This window comes from Tympanuchus pallidicinctus, unplaced genomic scaffold, assembly GCF_026119805.1.
Source record: "Tympanuchus pallidicinctus isolate F22 unplaced genomic scaffold, pur_lepc_1.0 scaffold22, whole genome shotgun sequence".
Taxonomy (NCBI): Eukaryota; Metazoa; Chordata; class Aves; order Galliformes; family Phasianidae; genus Tympanuchus; species Tympanuchus pallidicinctus.
In genome coordinates, this window is record NW_026294739.1 from 17,326,516 (window position 1) to 17,331,861 (window position 5,346).

The window sequence follows — 5,346 nt, forward strand, 5'->3', positions numbered from 1 at the left end:
TCCAGCAATCAGCAAATTCAATCTGCTTTTGACACTACTGTGTTCCCAGAGTATAAAAGCAGTTGTCAGCTGTAAAAGTAAAATAATACAAAGACGGGCAAAGTGAAAACAGCACAGGCTATTTAGTATGCAAGCATCCTAGAGCCTTAAACAGGAGGCGTTTATGAAAAAAATGTGGTTTGAAATAAAATGGTCTCCTCTAAATTTATCTAGTCTCGTGTATCAGGGCACAACTTGATCGAGTCAGGAAGAAATCTTCTGAAATACGAAAGCTGAAGTGGGAAAAGGCCGTGCTGTTCCTCACAGGATGGGCTGATCGATGGGAAAATGTGCCTAGGCTTTTGTGGGTTACCTGTGAACCCTGAAGGGAGACCAGTGGCCAGTGGGAGTGCTTGGTGTAAATAGATTTAAAACATTTAATAGAGCTCTTTTGCTGCCTTTCTGAAAGACAGATGGGAGAATCTCGCAGTACCACAGGGGATGGGTTCAGCCAGTGGAGGTGGTGCATGCAATGGCTGGCATGCTAGGAAACAGGCAGGCAGGGGAGATGGAAAGCAGAGTGTCAGAGTGGATCTTCCCCTTGTCAAAACAGAGCACAACAGCAAGGAGGGAACTCGTATGATATGTACAGGAAACCCAGCTGCCCCTGGCTGACTGGCAGGCTTTGTGGAACTTAATTCTTTTCTCTCACTTTTCTGTCTGCATGGCAGTGTAGGTGGTTGCCCTCCCTGCTTTTGTGAGCCCTAACCAGCATGACAATAAGTGTATTTGAAGTATGGCTTATTTCTTAAATGTGGCATATGAACAGGAGATAAGTGGTTTCTTGTTTTCTCTGGAGGAAATGATTTGTGGACGACCTGCAGCATCAAAAACCTCAGATTTTCAGCCCTTTTAGAAAAGCTGGAGTACCTGAAAATGACAGGTCAAAGGAGTTTGGGGCCTGGAATAACACAGTCTGAAGTTTCTTTGGTAGTAGTGAGCACAGGAAGGGAAATGTTAGCAGACAGCTTCTGATGGATCCGGTTTTCCTCCTTGATTTAAAAGGCTCTCGGTGTGCAGTAAATCATCTGCCTGTAATTACTTGTAATTAAGTGGTTTGGTACAGCTCTAATGGTTTAGATTGAAGTGACTGGTGTCAGTCATATGTGCTGATTCTACGGAGATGACAATGATCATTTGATGGGCTTTAATTTCTTTTGAGCTGTACCTATGTGAAAGTTTCTTTAATTTTAGCTGCTTAGTAGGACTGGCACCGTACGATGCCCAGCAAGCCATGGGTACTAATGGGGCTGAAGTCAGTCTGCTGGTGTATGAAGAGCTGGTCTAAGACACAGGCTGAAAGAAGCACCTGAAGGGAATGCAGTTTTGTTAGTGCTGAAATCTCAGGTTTCTGCTGATTTGACAATTTAGAAAGGAAGAAGTCAAAACAAATCATTCTGATTTCCTTCTGTAGATTAATTGCATTTTGGTTTTAAAATGGACGTTGTTTACTTTCTTGCATACAAATGTTTTAGGATATTTTGACATGATAAAATGAAGTGGTTCAACATTATGGAAACAACAGCTACACATTTCTGTCTCATGGAAGAATTTGCTTTTCTCTTAACAGTAAGAAAAATACAATTGGAGTATTTTCCCTGAGGTTTTGAAGTTCATCTTCCTGAAAAGCTTTAATTTTACATTTTAGATATAGAGACTCTCCTGTACGGTGAGAACCCCTGTCATGCATCTTGGGGGAGATTTCAACATATAAGTCACCTTACTTTGCAGAAAGCAGATAGAATAAAAGTAATAGAGCTCAAGAGTTGCTGGGTGCCACTGCTGGTGCTAAGTTTACTGATGGGATAAGTGCAGTGACATTTGGGCAAGTGAGCCCATTTGTCTGCATCTCATACACCTGGTAAATGGGAAAAACACTCATCATTTAGCACGTTTCAAGGAGGCACTGAGATTGTGCTAACACTGCCCAAAAAGCACTTCTGATGTAAGATGCTGTTCAAGTGCACAGCATGGATCACAGCATAGTGCAAAGCCCTGTTACCTGTTATTTAGACCCTAACCATGCTGAGTACCCCAGCCATGCACCAGCTGTGATCTTTTTAGGGCTGTGAGCTTGGAGAATTAGTGGTATCATTACTGTGTGTGGTCTGGGATCTCCTTAGCTCTCATCTGGCTACAGTGAAAAGGCTTAAATACATAGACAAATATGAATGAGGTCTGCAGAGAAATGTAAATGTTTGTACAGTGCATTTGTGAAACCCAGTTGATAGCTTCCCAGCTGCCAACCAGCTCATGCTTCTGGACAAATTCGGCACCTTATCTTTTCTCCCCTGGCAGGCAGTGAAGTGCTGTGGTTACTGATTTTCCCCTCCATTTTTAGCCACCTTAGGGAATACACTTTGCACCTGTTTTCAATTAGTTTATCAGAGAGCTCCACACAAGCACATGTGGCAATTGTATGTATTCCCATGGCATGGTTTGGAAACTGAACACATCCAAAATCATAGGTGCCTCCCTTGTGGACCAGTTGGTCTGATTGTCTGGGTTGCATTACCAGGAGGACCTCTGGGGTCAGATTATGGGAGCTTTGGGGAATGGTGGAGAACTAAATCCGAATTTTTACATTCCTGCTCAACTACCAACAGTTCTGTGTAGTCACAAGACTCCGGGAACATCCGTTTAGGACCTTACATACATCCTTAGCCTGCGGAATTGAATGGTATGCGAGTGGTTTAAGCAGTATATTTCACACTATCTTTACTGTTATGATTTAAACACTGATACAGTGCAATGTGTCTCAGATGGTGAGTTGTGATTGCTCAAGCCATGCATAATTCTTTTTTTAACGGATAAGTGGGGAGGTATCAGATGGCGGCAGTCATTCAGCAGCTTAGATGGCAAAGCAGTATCAGTAATTATTGGCTGCAAACGTTGATGCTCTCAGGATACTACCAACTGCTGTGAATTGCTAGTTGCTCCAGAGCAGGAACTGAACATAGATGCCTGCAGTTTTTCTGCCAGCTCTTACTCCAGAGCTTTCTGGAGGTCCAATGGGAAGAAGGAATGGGTATCGCCCAGCTCTCCTCCATCTGTTGGCTGGGCTTGCAGACAGCGTTAATGCCTCAACGTCCGAAACCACCCCTATGCCTGAGCCGACCAGCCTGCAGCCGATGGGGCTCAAGGAGCCGGTCCCAGCCGCTGCCTTGGATGTTATCAGGGAAAGCGCTTCAGCCAGCAGATGAAGTTCCTTCCAAACACAACCCAAGGAGCCTCGACTGCCCCAGATGCTAAATTCTAGCAACGAAATCCTGCTTGCCAAAGCCAGTGATTGGCTTTCTGCTTGCAACCATCAAGCTCCTCGCGCAGCACCAGCCCGTGCTGTTGCCGCGTGGCACAGGTGCGGGGTGAGGGGCCGTCAGCGCCCGCAGCTGGGGGAGATTTCTCATCAGAACATTCGGGCTCTGGCAGTTAAGGAGCTCTTCAGAGCGAGAGCGCTGCTGGGGAGGCAGAAGCTCGGTGAGCGGAGTTGGTAATTCGTTGTTATTTGTTTGTTCCCCTCGCCCGGCGATGCGGTCTGCGGGCGCGGTGTGAGGGCTGCAGGCTGCGTGGCGGATGCCGAGGCTGTAAAAGCGGTTTTATGGGGCTTTTTCTCTGGCCGCTTATCCCCAGGTGGAGCCGGTAGCGGAGGAGGGTTCGAGCAGGATGCAGGGGGCTGCAGACTAAAGGAGGCTTTCCCTTCTCCCGTCCACCGTTCTATGGCAAAGGTGAGGAGATGGATTTGGAGGTGCTGAGAGGGTAGCGGTGCTTTTGAGTGCTTCGAGGCTCAAGGGCGCAAGAGCTGGAGATCTGTCGGCCAGGCAGCGTGCGGCCCTGTGGGACGGTGATGGCGGCCGGGAGCGGGCTGAGCACAGGGTAGAAAAAGGGCGCGAAATAAACCATCCCAGCAGGCGGGCCTCGTGCTGCGGCTGCCGCCAGGTGGCGCCCGGCCCCCGCCTGCTGCTGCTGCTGCTCCGCGCGGCGCTCCGGAGGAGCGAGCTGCAGGATTGGGGTCGCGCCCCTTCGTGTCTCGGTAGCGCGTTCCTGTTGCTGAGCAGAGCAAAAGATTCTTCTCTGCGTCTTAGGTTTGGTCCCGGCTCTTTGCGGGAAAATCCGGGGGAAGAGAGGAAGAATTGCAACGCTTTTAGGTGAAACTCCGGTTTTTTGGTGCCTTTGGTGCAAAGGGACGAAGGGAGCCGAGGCGCCGTGCGTCAGCTCAGCTGTGAGCGTTATGGAGAGGGGAAAAGTTTCCCGTGGGATCTGCTGAGGGCGTGGGATGTGCCCAACTTGATTGCCCTCTTCCAGGTCCCCTACCCTGGGCTGTTCGTCCCTGTGTGCTGGGGTACACAGAGCCTGGCCGCGTGGCACAGGGCAAGAGCAGTTGTAGCTCTCATGAGCTCCAACACCCGGTCCTACCCTGTGACCTTTAGGTACCTGGCAGCCTGCTGTGAGATTTGTAAGCCCGTGTCCAGCACTCTGCAGGAGGTGGGGTTAAAAAGGTGGGGTGGGATGCTGTGCATTAACACTGCAGCTGAAGCCTTCGATCACTTGTTACAGCTGTGTTATTCTGCGCTACTCCTGGAAAGAGAGCTAAGGAAGAAGCATGCAGAAAATTCTAGAATGGCCAGCTAAACATATAGCAGGGCAGCTGTGACAAAAGCAAATTCTTTCCAGTCCTTCTTTCCCGAGGCAGAATGGCTCTCATAAGCTGAGAGCACCCCAGCACCAAACTCAGTGTCCCACAGAGCCTGCCTCTCCTGCTGGTGCATGGAGCCGTGTGGCTGGCCGTTAGCTCTCTGTAATGTACAGCAATTTGTCTCTGCCCTCTCCCCTATGCAGCAAAGGTGTTTAGCTCTTCAGAAAATAAAATAAGATTGCTGGGTCATGTAAAAGGGGGAACCCAGCTCTGTATTCCAAAAGCCTTGGAGAAAAGACATGCCTCGCTGCTTCTAAATTAGATCACAAATTTTCTGGCTGATGGCAGCATCTCAGGGTTCACCCTGAAGGCAAAGATCTGAACAAATTACATTTTACTGTCACAGGTTCATGTATCCCTGCTGCGTTCCCGCAGAAGGCAGAGGAAGGTACTTGTATGAAATGTGGTGGCTTTGGGGAATCCAGGGTAGCTGCTGTTCTCAGGAAGGCACAGCGATGAGCAGCAGGGGAACCATTGTGCTGTGTGTGGTCAGCAGTCTGCAGCACTTAATGTGTGTCACCAATTTGGTGAAATATGATGCTCTGGGGGAGAAACACCGCGTGGTGGATGTGTGTGCTGTGATCTGCTATTGCTCACGTAGTTTATTGCCAGCC

The 5,346-nt window shown here is 48.7% G+C and overlaps 1 long non-coding RNA gene across 1 annotated transcript; it reads left to right on the plus strand.

Moving 5' to 3' along the window:
* Window positions 1–3,463: 3,463 nt before the first annotated feature.
* LOC128082033 (uncharacterized) lies at window positions 3,464–5,035 on the plus strand. The gene is made up of 3 exons (XR_008207516.1): window positions 3,464–3,529; window positions 3,670–3,764; window positions 4,122–5,035. It is a non-coding gene; the product is annotated as an uncharacterized LOC128082033 (long non-coding RNA).
* Window positions 5,036–5,346: the final 311 nt, after the last annotated feature.